We start from the raw sequence: 14,979 nt of genomic DNA, 5'->3' as shown, positions 1-14,979 counted from the left end.
TTCCCCATGTCCCCACCCCTGCATTCCATAGATCCCTGTGGTCTTCTTGTGCCTGGCAGAGCTGAAGGAAGTAACACCCTACACCAACTATAATATCCCTCTAGGCACTCCTCATTGGTTGGGCAGAGTAGGAAGAGCTTGGGGCAGACCTGCTGGGTTCTGATTCTGAGCTTCCCCTCTTTGGCTACACAGTGAGGCTGGCAGAGGGGCTGCAGGACCTGGTGAGGAGTAAAGAAGAAAATGCATACAGCCCTCACTCAGTAAGCAACAATTACTGCTTACAGATTTTCTGGAAACCTGGAGAATGCCAGGAAGGACAGAAGGAATTGAGCCTTGCTCTCAAATGTGCACACTCCCTCCCTTCCGAAGTTGTCTCCGAATGGCTCGGGAAGAGAAACAGCAAGCAAAATTCTCTAATATGAGCAGCCAAGGACATTGCTCCTCTCTGTACCTGAGAGGGAGAGAAAGAGGCTGTTCCAACTGCCTTGACTTTAGCCTGGTGGGTGAACAGCCATTCAATGTAAATGATGCTCAGTGGGATCAGAGCATCAGCCAGGAGGGGGCTGGGAAGATGTGCCCGGTAATTCTGGGAATGGGAGGGCGACGTCAGTCCCACCAGGCACCAGGAGAACTTAAGGTACCAAACCCGCATCCCGTCAGCTCACTGAAGGCATGGAGGTTTCAGGACCAGCTTCAAATATAGACCCGTTTCCATAAAAGCATCAGCAGCTGTTTCTATAAATACCTCAGCCAGTTTTCCGGGGTTCTCATGTGACTTTGATGCCAACCTCAGCTGCGGGGATCCGTCACCATGGTGACTGGCCCCGTGACCAGCCACTCTTCATTCATAGCAGGTTGCTGCGTCCTGGATTGAGGGTGGAGTGATTAAGGGAGGTGGAAAGAGGACCAAGGGTAGGGGAAGGAACAGGGATGAACAATGAGTAAGGACGAAGTCTCCAGTCCCAGGAGAGACTGCGGTGCTCCAGCCTGACAGTTAGGATGCTCTGACAGAATTATTGATCTCTCCGGCTCCTGTCACAGGAGAAACAAACGTTCTTTTTTTTTTTTTTTTAATTCAGGTCGAAGTAAATTTCTTTGCCTTTGAGTCAGAGAATTAAAGATTCCGAGCTGAAAACAACCCTCTATCACTGTTGTTGGTACAGACGAAGAGCAAGGCCCAGAAAGGGGAGCCAACTTCTACAAGGTCACACAGCAAGACTTTTGCAAAACTGGGGCAACTGTCCCCATGCTGCACGTCCTCCCTGATTCCTCTCCATCCAAGTAGGGCTCCCCTCTGGGCAAGGTCTGCTGTGGCTTACAGAGATCTAAGTATGACCTCTGATGCTCAGGACACGAGGTTCCTTTGCTCCTGTGTTACTGAACCTGGATGGAGCCATGAGTGAGCTCATTTAGTCTGTGCCAGGTCAGCCCAGGCCCTGACTGATAAGTGTGGGAGGGAATGACTAATAAACCAGAGGTCCCGCTGCAATTAGCAAAGTCAGTTCAGGCTTAGTTAGCTATGGCGATCTCTGTTTGATCAAAATGTCTCAGACCCGCCAGCCAGTGGTCTCAAATGCCACCCTGTCCTGTGCCTGTCCCTGCTTCACTCGGGGTGAAATGAAGAGACAAGGAGTGAACGTTTTTCCACACGGAGAGCACACACCCACTGTAATTAGCTATTAGGGGCAAGAAAATCAAAGAGGCTTTCTTTTTTGAGCCACGATCTCACTATATAGCCCAGGTTGACCTCAAACTCCTTTTTCCCCCCTGCTCCAGTCAATGGAAGGGGACCTTATTTGGTCCTGGGATCATAGACCAGGTATAGCCCCAGCTTTATTTGACCTTCTTCTTGGGGTGCAAGGTTGTTGGTGTGACCACATTTCTTGCACGGAGGTGCAGGGGTGCATAGCACTTGTGGCAGATCATCTTGTCACAGTTGTACTTCTGGGCAAGCTGACGAAGGGACGGCTCGATGATGCCACCATACAGGCAAGGCACCAGGGACACTGGGGACTCTTTCTGGATGTTGTAGTCCAAAAGAGTGTGGCTGTCCTCCAGCTGTTTGCCAGCAAATATCAGCCTCTACTGGTCAGATGGGACGCCTTTCTTGTCTTGTGTCATGGCCTTGACATTCTGGTTAGTGTCACTGGGCTCATCCTCAAGATTGATCGTCTTACCTATCAGGGGCTTCACAACGATCTGCAGGCTGGTGTTAACATGGCCACGTCATGGAAGAGAAAGAGTTGCCTCTTGATTCTTGATCAAATTCTTGATCTTCCTTTCTTAGCCTCCCAAATTCAGGGATTATAGGTATGTACCACCATGCCCAGTCTGAAGAGACTTGCTAATTCACAAGCCATGCTCCAGGGAGGTTCTCAGGTCTGGAATTAGAGTGGACCACAGAAATCAAAGTGGGCTTCCAGGAAGTGAGGAAAAAATATAGCCAGAAACACGGGTTGGAAGGAGCAAGAGGAAATGTTCGGGGCAGAGGCTGGGTGGTGAGGGCAGGGGAGAGAACCTGGTGACCAAGGTTCAGGAAAGGAATTAGCTGCTGGTCACACGCTCATTCATATGGTTCCCTCACATGGGCTGCAGAAGCACCACAGAGGGCCTGGGAGGCAATGAATTCAGATAAAGAAACATTGTGTTAAAATTTTCCTGCACAGGACTGAGAACAAATGAAGATGTTGTCATGGGACTGGAAGATCAGCAGCAGCAATTCCAGGCTCTGTCGTCACCTGCTCCCGGGACAGATGCTCAGCAGGCTCTGCAGAAGTTAACGCACACACGCGCGCGCACACACACACACACACACACACACACACACACACAACCATAGGTGTGCTACAGTCTAGCAGCTTCCAGAGAAACCCAGGCAGAGGCTCAGGGGCTCTACCTCTCTTCACTCCTGCCATGTTCCTCCTATACCTCAGGATAAAAATCAGAGAGTAGCTTGTCCCTCCTGTTCCCACCCACCTCTGTTATCCAGCCAATGAAGGGACTCCAATAATTAGTTTCCCAACCTGGAAGGGACAGAGGATTCATTCCATCAGAAAGGCGAAACTTCATCTATGCTAGTCACGGTTCTTGTGTTTACTCAACCAGGACAGCAGCCCCTGGAGTGCGGAGACTCTGCTGCACCTGTGTCACAGCAGGGCGCATGGGACATCCATGCAGGAAGGCCTGCGACATGCTGGCATTTTGCTCAGCTTTGGAGGCGGCCCTGCATCTGAATCCCGGCTGTGTCACTTACACAAGAGGCCTTCAGAGCTCATTTAGTCTCTGAGCCTCCGTTGCTTCCCTTGTGGAAAGGGATGTGTCACCTACCCTGAAGAGAAACTGTGGTGAGAGATGATGGCCACAGTGGCACGTGGAGAAAGAACTGATGGGAAATCGCTTCTTTCCCCACAGGACATGGAGAAGGAAGACTGTGCATCCACACACTTGTCAAAACACACATGTGCATTCTTACAACATACACACACGTGCATTCTTACAACACACACACATGTGCATACTTACTACATACACACACGTGCATTCTTACAACATACACACACGTGCATATTTACAGCATACACACACGTGCATACTTACTACATACACACACGTGCATTCTTACAACATACACACATGTGCATATTTACAGCATACACACATGTGCATACTTAAAACATACACACACGTGAATACTTACAACATACACACACATGCACTCTTACAACATACATACACATGCACTCTTACAACATGCACACACATGCACTCTTACAACATACACACATGTGCACTCTTACAACACACACATGCACTCTTACAACATGCACACACATGCACTCTTACAACATGCACACACGTGCACTCTTACAACATGCACACACATGTGCACTCTTACAACATGCACACACATGCACTCTTACAACATGCACGCACATGCACTCTTACAACATACACACACATGCACTCTTACAACATGCACACACATGCACTCTTACAACATGCACACACGTGCACTCTTACAACATACACACACGTGCACTCTTACAACATGCACACACATACACTCTTACAACATACACACACATGCACTCTTACAACATGCACACACATGCACTCTTACAACATACACACACGTGCATTCTTACAACATGCACACACATGCACTCTTACAACATACACACACGTGCATTCTTACAACATACACACACGTGCACTCTTACAACATACACACACGTGCATACTTACAACATACACACACATGCACTCTTATAACATGCACACACATGCACTCTTACAACATACACACACATGCACTCTTACAACATGCACACACATGCACTCTTACAACATACACACACGTACACTCTTACAACATGCACACACGTGCACTCTTACAACATACACACACGTGCACTCTTACAACATACACACACGTGCACTCTTACAACATACACACACGTGCACTCTTACAACATACACACACGTGCATACTTACAACATACACACACGTGCATACTTACAACATACACACACGTGCATTCTTACAACATACACACACGTGCATACTTACAACATACACACACGTGCATTCTTACGACATACACACACATGCACTCTTACAACATACACACACGTGCATTCTTACAACATACACACACGTGCATACTTACAACATACACACACGTGCATACTTACAACATACACACATGTGCATTCTTACAACATACACACACGTGCACTCTTACAACATACACACACGTGCATTCTTACAACATACACACACGTGCACACTTACAACATACACACATACCCCCTGTGGTGGCTCAAAAGAAAATGGCCCCAGAGGGAGTGGCACTCCTCAGAGGTGTGGCTTTTTTGGGACGGGTGTGACCTTCTTGGAGGAAGTGTGTCAGTGTAGAGGTGGGCTTTGAGGTCTCATATATGCTCAAGCCACGCCCGATGTCTCAGTTTGCTTCTGTTACCTGCTTATTAAGAGGTAAAACTCTCAGCTCCAGCACCACATCTGCCTGCATGCCCCCATGTCGCACTATGATGATAATGGACTGAACCTCTGAAACTGCAAGCCACCCACTTAAATGGTTTCCTTTATGAGAAAGAGTTGCTGTGGTCATGGTGTCTCTTCACGGCAACAGAAATCCTAAATAAGACATGTGCCCCTTCCCAAACCGACATCCTTCTCTTTCCTACCTGAGTACCTCCAACCCACCCCGATGTCCCTCAGTCAACTATGCCTGTACTTACTAGTGACCATGGCACCTCCCTTAGGAGCACAGCACAGCTTACTTTTAACAGCAATGACAATGAGAATTACCCTATGAACACCTTTATACTGTACTGAGCTTCTACCACAGACGAGATCACGGGAGTCAATCCCTGTTCACAGTCATGCAGCTGAAAGGTAACCTGGGCTCAATCCCCAGCTCTGCATAAAGGTGGCGTGTGCTTTCTAATCCTAGCATTCTGGAGGTAGAGGCAGAAGCAGAAGGATAAGCAGTTCAGGTCATCCTCAGCTGCACAGCAAATTCGAGACAGACTTGGGATGTATGAAACACTATCTCTAAGTAAACAAACAAGCAATGAGACGCCATAGTGGTGGGCCTGACTTGGAACAAGCCTTGCCCATCTTCTCTCCTTTTTGTTCCCATCAACTGCAGGGCCACTCTCCAGCAACGTCCTAAAAGTTCCCATGTACTCCTTTTTATCTCTTACAACCTTCATGGAGTCCGTGTTGTTGGTATCTCCACTCCACAAAGGCAAAGTTCAAGGAGATTAGGAAACTTGCGTTAACCAGATACAAATAAGAAACGGGCCTTGGATTTGACCCTGGATCTATCTGATCACAAAGCTCACACGATTTCTACACCGTGACTCCTGGGACTTGTCACCTGGGGCTTACAGGTGACTCCTCATGCATTTCTTCTATGAGGAAGTTAGAGCAGGGTCCCGGATTTTATCTCATGAAAAAGCCAGAGAATCTGTCCATTAGCTTTATGTAACTATAGCAATATACTGTGATGATCAACACATAAAAAGAAAAGGATTTTGTTTGTTTATGGTTTTAGAGCCTCCAGATCCTATGCTGGCTGATATGAAGGAACTATTTTTATTTTTTGGATAGTTCAATTTTTTTTAAACGTTTTATTGATTTTTTGTGGTTTTTACATCATGCATCCTGGTCCCACTCCTCTCCCCATCCCCTCACCTCTGCCCTTGTGACCTCCCCCCAAACAAAACAAAATTTAAAGTATAGTCTAAAACAAAAGCAAGACAAACAGAAAATTTCAGTGCAGAAGCTGTGGTGTGGCTCAGGGAGTCACACAGTTCACCCCTTAGTCCATACATCTTTAGTTGTAAGTGTTCTGTGCAATGAATCATTGGTCAAGGCCTCCAGATTCTGCTCCTCCATCCATACTTGGCCCTGACTGGGACTCCTCCTGGGTATCCTGTTGTCATGGGGATCCTGCATCTTTGGATCTGCAGGTCTGGCCCTTCAGATACTCCAGCAGTTCATAGTTGAGGAGGATGTTGGGGTGGGCTTGCTCATAGCCCTGGTTCTGACCTGGGTTGGTCAGCTTGCCTGCTAGCTTTCCCTCATCACCACCAGGGCAAGCTATCCAGCACTGCCCCAGCTAGCTCACCCAATGCAGTAGGCAGCAAGGAGCAGGGCCAGTTCTGCTCTTGTGCACTTGGGTCTGGCTCTCCCACACTCTCCCACCAGGGCCAGCTCTATTGTTTTCTCCCACTCAGAGAGAGGATGGAAAGATGGTTCAGAGGGTAAAGGCACTGACCAGGAAGTCTGACCCCCAGGTTTGATCTCTGGAATTCAAATGACAGAAGGAGAGAATCAACTTCCACAAATTGACCTTTATATGTACACCCATAGTATAAAGAGAGAGAGAGAGAGAGAGAGAGAGAGAGAGAAACATAATATAAAACTGTTGACAGAGGTTTCTGTCCCGCCTGGTCCTGCAGCTGTTCAGTCCCAAAGAAAGACACAGAGGCCTACATTAATTATAAACTGGCTGGCCTGTTAACTCAGGATTTCTTATTAACTAACTCCTACATTAACCCACAATTCTTGTCTGTGTTAGCCACGTGGCTTGGTACCTTTTATCTGTGAGGCATTCTTATCTTGCTTCCTCTGCATCTGGATGACAACTGCAGACTGAGCCTTTCCTCCTCTCAGAATTCTGGTATTCTGGTTGCCCCTTCTATACTTCCTGCCTGGCTACTGACCAATCAGCATTTTATTAAACCAATACAAGTGACAAATCTTTACAGGGTACAAGACCATTGCCCCACATAACAAAACTATTTTTAAAAACAAGAGTAAAAAAGGGGAAATCCAGGGCTCCATAATTCCTAGCTGGAGCTTGCCCCTAATGACCTGAAGACCTCCCACTAAAACCACTTCTGGGTTCCACTACACCCAAAAGTGCCTAAGTGGAGGCCAGACTTCACCAACTGTGCCTTTGGAGGGATATTTGTGGTCTAGCCTCTAACATAGACTATCAAGAGACTTGCCCAAGGTACAGACCAGCTGGTAGCCACCAATCCTACAGCTGAGGGCTCCTGCATCCAGAGATTCAATTTCTGCCTTGCTCCCTGCTGCCTGTGACTGGGATCGTTGGGATAGAGATGCTAGAGCTGTGGATCTTGGCCAGAAAGCCTCCAACCATGGAGGAATTTGCTTTGAAGACAAAGGATGACTCCTGGCAAGGACAGTCATTCCTATTTCTGCTACCGACAAATGGGCGGTTGCCACGGGTTCTGTGATAAATCTTTCTACTAAAGATGATGCATCGCTTGGGGCTGGTTACAGGCACAGAGCCTTTGGACATTATACAAGTCAATTACTGAGACCAAGGCTTCAGCACTGAGCAGAGATATTTTCATCGAGTGTGGCTGTAACGGAGCCAGGCAGTCCCTGGGATCCAGCTAAGAAACTGTGTCTGCTCCGTGCTTGATGTTAGGGGTGACGAGGAGAGGTGAACCTGCCTCCACTCCCATCATGATGGCCTCTACTCTCTGTTTCCCCCTGTGGTCACCAGTAGGCACTGAACCAACCAGGAATATCTAGCACATTCTAGAATCCCCAATCTACGAAGGGAAGATAGCTCAGCACTTGCCACCAAGTCTGCCAACCTGAGTTCCATTTCCAGGAACCTCATGTTGGAAGGAGAGAAATGACTCTCAAAAGCTTTTCTCTGAATGGCACACAAATGTGCACACCTTCCCCACCTCCACACACAAAATAAATGAAGAACATATTTTTTAGAATCCCCAGCTCAATGCATCCTTGCTCTCAGTTACCTGGAATTAAGAAAGTAAGTTTCCACTCCAGACTAAACCCCAAGAACAATCTGAAAATATGGCCTTGCTCTTTCCGTCCCAGGAAAGGCATTTCTGCTGCGTCCTAACTGTACCTGAGCCCCAAACCTCCCAGATTATCTCTCCTGTCTCTCCAAAACCTCCTGGACATTACAGTCTTCCAAGTGATGCCATTCTCCAGGAACTGCTCTAAGCCAGCAGTCCCCCAACCCTTAACTGAGAAGCACTTAACCAGGACTTCTGGGTCCAAGGGTTTAGACCCTACATATTTGCTGCTCCTCTGGCCCAAGCATAGTTTTCTTTCTTTCTTTCTTTCTTTCTTTCTTCCTTCCTTCCTTCCTTCTTTCTTTCTTTCTTTCTCTGTCTCTTTCTTTCCTTCCTTCCTTTCTTTTTTTCTTTTTTCTTTTTCTTTTTTTAAGAGACATGGTTTCTCCATGCAGTCCTGACTGCCCCAGAACTCACTTTGTAAACCAGGCTGGCCTTGAACTCACAGAGATCTACCTGTCTCTGCCTCTCGATTGCTAGGATTAAAGACATCCACCCACACCATCGGGCTGGCTTTCTTATTTCTTTTTTTTAAATATTTATTTATTTATTATGTATACAATATTCTGTCTGTGTGTATGTCTGCAGGCCAGAAGAGGGACCAGACCTCATTACAGATGGTTGTGAGCCACCATGTGGTTGCTGGGAATTGAACTCAGGACCTTTGGAAGAGCAGGCAATGCTCTTAACCTCTGAGCCATCTCTCCAGCCCCTGGCTTTCTTATTTCTTATTTGCCTGTTAGCTGATCCCCAAAGGCTGCTTCTACTCATCCTGGTTTTGTGCAGATCCTAATCCCTTTGAAACCCCAACTTTCCCACCTGAAATTGTGGCAATGGTCTACCTAGCACCAAAGTGTCAAGAGAGTCACCCCCTGGGGTTCCAAAGAGACAGTTAGAGGTGGTCAGAGCATAAGATGAGGGGGCTGGAGCTGATCAGAAATAGAGAGGTGAAAGATTAAACCTTGAGGGCCTTAGCTTGAATCACCGAGATCTTGAATGTTATACTAAAGGGCTGAGATTTTATTTTAAAGGTGGTGAAGAAAGCATGGTGGTAGGACTGCCAGATTTAGCCATGAGAATGCCAGACGTCCGGTTAAATTAGAACTGGAATCACACATCCTGTATTTTGTGTGGCAAGCCTGTTTGGGAGTGACAGAGAAAGTCTTCTGGATTCTAAGCAAAGGCTACAATGCAGGTGACAAAACTGGGAGCAGGAAGACTGCATAGGGGGTTATTGTATACCAGGCGATCATTAGAGCTAGTGTTTGCTGAACTCTCCTTTGCCAAGCACCGCTTCTTAGAACTGTACATGTAGGATTCACTTAATGACATAACAAACAACCAATGAAACCTGTGCCTAATATCATCTCCACCTTACAGATGAGGAGACTGAGCACAGAGAAGTTAAGTAACTTACCCCAGGCCACACAGTTAGCTAATGACATAGCAGAGACTGCAGGCAAAACCCAAGTCTTTAACCCCACATTGCCATGCAATCCCAAGGGATAGTGAAAACCAAATAGCAGAATTATGTTAAATCTCTTGTCCACTGGAAGGTGTGAGGGGCGGGAGGGGGGGGGACTCAGGAAACCCACTGTGTGGCAGGATGGTCACATTTCACATCATTTCATTCTCTACAAAGAAGGAGAAAAAGAACCAGAACCAGAAAAAGAACCAGGTCCTCTTCCGAACCAACCAGCGATAGGGCTTTACGCCTGATCCACTTCATCCTCCACTGCTGCCCTTTATAGGCAACTGTGAGACTTGAAGCCAGAGAATGAGCTGTAGGGGTGAAGAGCATCCAGAGGGAGACCAGGAAGGTATAGCCCTGGCCAAGGGACACACAGGAGGACAGAGGTCCCCTCAGATTTAGGAAGTACCATCAGCAATAATGGAGGTTAACTAGGTCGAGTCCTGGAATAGGAGAGCTGAAAGGTCATGTTAACCAGACAGGAATGATGACGAGAAGGGACCTGAGCCCCTCCTGGGGACCAGAGGGAAGCTATATTTAGCTTAGCAAGCACTAAACTAATGGAACCAAAACAATGAATCAGTTGAAGCCCAGAGAAACCAATGATGATCCTGGAGTCACAGGGAAAGGGGATGAAGGCAGAAAAGGGGCCTGGGGGTCTTCCAACTCTTAACTGCTGAGTCTGGCACAGATGGTGTCCTGGTCTAGGGTCCAAGAGAGGACGGAAGCAAGGCATGATGGTACATGCTTGTAATCCCAGTTCTCAGGGGGCTGAGGCAGAAAGATTAAGAAGTTGAGGTCAGTCTGGACTACACAGGCAGTACAAGGCCAGCCTAGGTGGCACAATGAGATCCTGTTTCAAAAAGGACCAAATGGAGACGCTCGGAAGTGAAGGCAGTGGTCAGGGTTCGGGGTCCCTGCTTTAGGCACTCAGCTTTGGGCCCTTCCAGTGTGAAATAGAAGCTGGGGCAGGGCTGGACTAAGAGTAAGATGTTGAAAGCCAAGAAACACCCCCCCTCTCTGTCTCTCTCTCTCTGTCTCTCTCTCTCTGTGTCACTCTGTCTCTGTCTGTCTCTGTCTCTGTCTCTCTCTCTCTGTCTCTCTCTCTGTGTCACTCTGTCTCTGTCTGTCTCTGTCTCTGTCTCTCTCTCTCTCTTTCTCTCTCTCTCTCTCTCTCTCTCTCTCTCTCACACACACACACACACACACACACACACACACAGAGTTTTGCTTTGAAAACCCACAGTAGCTGGTAAACGGGAAGCTGCCCCATGGATCCACCCCGTTATTCCTTCCTTTGTCCCTGCCACTACCTGCTAGCCTTCACACGCCATTCTATTTCCCTCCTCTGTACCAACTACCAGCTTCCTTCTAAGACCTTGAAGACAGATCCCATTCCCATCTGCAGAGAATCAGGCGGGAGACAAACGTGCCACCTCACATCTCAGCCAGCCTGGCTGCCTGCCTGCCTGCCTCTTGCTTTCCACCCCCAATATGACGCCCGCATTACCCCCTCCCACCGTCTGGCTCACAAAATATCCCTGTTCATCGGGACTTCTCTGCTCTGGTGCACCACCCAGGGATCTGGCGAGCTAGCGGAGGGGGCAGCATGAAAGGCTCAAGGGGATAGGAGGAGGCTCCAGCCCTGCCAGCCTGGAAATGTACAAAGCCCATCCCTCGGGACCAAGCCCGAGCCTGACGTCAAACCGAGGCTGAAAATACAGTCTGGAAAGTCACGAGGTGCCCATGAAAAACGAGCTGCCCTCCCCAGACAGAGACGTGGGAGCGCGGAAGGGACGTAAATCCCAGCTTCTTAGAGTCCCTGAGCAGCATGAAGAGCCCCGGGACCTCTACAATTTCTGCTGAGAAATTCCTAGCTCCCTCGTCCCGCTCCAGGGACTGCCCTGGACAGGACATCTCCTCAACCCCTCACATGTTCGCACCCCTAACAGCAACCTGAGCCGGAGGACTGAAAGGCAGTGGGAGGGGGAGAGGTAACAGTGAGTTCAGCGCCCCCTAAGGCCTATCTAGAGCCTCTCCGGCTAAGTCACAGTGTGGTGAGGGCTTGATTCCCCAAACCTTACCCAGAAGTCCCAGAGAACCCATAGGTGAGGCCCAGATGTGCGGGTGAAGGCCCCTGGCCATACTAAGCTATTCGGGGAGCCCCCTTTCCAACCTTATTCTCTCCACCTACTTACCTTTGCAAGCTCTCCTTAGTCATTCCTTTATCCCAGGAAACACAAAGGTTCATTCAAGGTTTCTGAATGGCTTAGCACACACTTACACACACACACACTTACACACACACACACACACACACACACACACACACACACGTGTCCTAATGCATACACATATGTGTAGCACACACATGTGCACACATGCACACTTACTCCCCTCCCCCGTTACCATAACTAGGGCCTGTGTATTTTGCTTGTTTCTCTCCTCATTAGAATGTAAGCTCAATAAAGGTGGGAAATTTATGCTTGATACTTTCTTCTAATTGAATCAGACTCTTCTCATGTAATAGCCTGTATTTAGTAACTTAGCTTTTAAAGAATGGGGCATTGTGCCGGATAGTTTTATGTCAACTTGACAGGAACTAGAGTTATCTGAGAGGAGGGAAGCTCAATTGAGAAAGTGCCTCCATAAGATCCCTCTATAAAGCGTTTTCTTAATTAGTGATTGATGGGGGAGAGCCCGTACCATGGTGAGTGGTGCCATCCCTGGGCTGGTGGTTCTGGATTTTATAAGAAAGCAGGCTGAGCAAGCCATGATGAGCAAACCAGTAAGCAGCATCCATCCATGGCCTCTGCATCAGCTCCTGCCTCCAGGATCCTGCCCTGTTTGAGTTCCTGTCTTGACTTCCTTCAGCGATGGACTCTCACCTGGAAGAATAAGCTGAAATTAACCCTTTCCACCCCGAGTTGTTTATGGTCGTGGTGTTTCCTCTCAGCAATAGAAACCCTAAGTCAGGCATCTTATTATTAGATGGAGAGAGAATGAGAGAGGGGAGGATTTAAAAAGTGTTGACAGATGGAAACTGTAAATGCACACAGACAGAAATACAGGTGTTCCGACAACTGACCAGACAGCCATGGTGGGTGTTTTAATGACCTTCTTCCAGGTCTGTGTTCCTGACCCCCTCAGCAAGCTACTCAGCTGGTCCTCGTGTCCTTGCCTGAGGTGGAGTCGAGTGCAGGACCTGTGGTGGTGCCTCAAGCAATTCTATTGAACTAGCGTGGGAAAAGCCAGTTTGCTCATAGCCTAGGACGAGAAGCGGGTCTGGTTTGTATAAACAGCCAAAATACATTGACTTCTTAAAAGTCTGACACCCAAATAACTTTAAGTTACCAGCTAGGCTATAGGATGTGGCTTTGACAGTTTTTCATTTCCCAGGGCCTGTGGCACACAAAGAGATGTCACTGTGGCTGACATAGAGCGTTCACTTGTTTTCATCCCTCACAGCTGTGGACGGCCTGCCCAGGACTGAATGAAGTGTGAGAGGCTCAGTCTCGGTAAGCAGCATGCAGGTGAAAAGTGCTCCCTTAAGCCTCTATACCCTGTCCCTTTCCACCTCCCTCTGGATAGTATTTGCTAGTGCTGCTGTCTGTCCTTCTAACAAGGCCCAGGAGACCCAGAGGGACTGACACCAGGGCCCTATTGGTGCTCTGAGAGGTCCCGCTCTTCCTGCAGAGGGGAACACCTTTCTCTGTAGAGGTTTCCCCTCAAGGATGTGAGCCTGTGCGTTGCTCGGGGCAACCAGATCCCCCTGGGAACACTGTGTGCAAACTGCAACTTACCTGTAGCTCAGCATCAACTCTGCCCCAGCCTCATGGGCTTTTCCCCAGGAGATGCTGAAAAAGGGAGGGAAGGGATCTGTCGGCTCCTCCTTTATTCCTAGCCCCAGCTCAGGGACTGGTCCAGTAGAGACACTAGACATACAGATTCCGAGCCAACATAAATACAATTGACAAGGCAGAGAGTGCAGCTGTGGGCTGTGAGGGCCCCTGGGGTCAGTGGATCTCAATTCTACCGCCTATTATCTAGTTATCTGAGAGATCCTGGTCTAGTGTCTTGCCTTACCAAGTTCCAATTCTTCAAGTGAAAAGTAGAGCTAACCACATCTCATCCACTCTTTACAAACGACCCTGTGTTTACAACACGACCAGCAGGAAGAGGGAGCTGTACAGATGCCACACGCATGCAGACAGAGGCAGGATGCCTGCAGTCCCTCTGTCCCTGAAGGAGATATGGGACTGATTGCCTGTCACCAGTATCTCCCAGCACTGCCCCCAGGAGAAGCAGCACTTGCAGAGGTCCATGGAGTCAGGCCTGGGGATGAGCCCAATGGAGCCTGGCTGTGCAGCAGTCAAGGAGGGAAAGCCATGGACGGAAACCTAGCAGGTACCTGTCCCTCTCGAGGGACGATGAAGCCTTCTCGTGGCACATCTTTTTGTACACCGTGAAGTCATGTTGCTCTCATTGGTTTAATAAAGAGCTAAATGGCCAATAACTAGGCAGAGAGAGGTTAGGCAGGACTTGTGGGCAGGGAAAGAGTGCTGGGATGAAGAAGAGGGAGCTCCCAACCAGATGGAAAGGAAGTAGGATATGTATAAGATGAGGTAACAAGCCATGAGCCATGTGACAGCAAGACAATGAGTAGAAATGGGTTAATTTAAGTTTTAAGAGCTAGTCAGAAGCAAGCCTAAGCTATGGGCAAAGCATTTGTAATTAATAATAAGCCTCTGTGTGCTTATTTGGGAGCTGGTTGGTGGGAATTATGGCTCCACCTTCTCTTAAGGAGCTTCAACTGATTGGGCCAGGCCTGCTCAAGATAACTTTCCTAACTTAAAATCAACCAACAAGGAGCCATGATCATAGGTACAAAATCCCTCACAGTCGCACTAGCATTTAACTGAGCACTTAACTGAAGGGTAGTATGTCTCCTGGGTGTCTATCCAAAGCACTCCAGTCACTATATTGCAGAGATACTTGATATCAATGCTTTACTAAAGCGGTTTTCACAGCAGCTAAACTATGGAGCCAAGCTGGGTGTCTAGCAACAGAGAAACGGACAAAGAAAAGGTGGTAGGTTTGTGTACACAGGG

General features: G+C 48.1%; 1 pseudogene; it reads right to left on the bottom strand.

The window, feature by feature from the left end:
* Positions 1 to 1,792: 1,792 nt before the first annotated feature.
* On the bottom strand, positions 1,793 to 3,192 carry LOC121433234 (annotated as a pseudogene).
* Positions 3,193 to 14,979: the final 11,787 nt, after the last annotated feature.

Source organism: Microtus oregoni, unplaced genomic scaffold, assembly GCF_018167655.1.
Source record: "Microtus oregoni isolate MIOR12 unplaced genomic scaffold, Mior012 000000F_ref0000247, whole genome shotgun sequence".
In the NCBI taxonomy this organism is placed as follows: domain Eukaryota; kingdom Metazoa; phylum Chordata; class Mammalia; order Rodentia; family Cricetidae; genus Microtus; species Microtus oregoni.
This window is presented reverse-complemented; position numbering and strand designations above follow the sequence as displayed.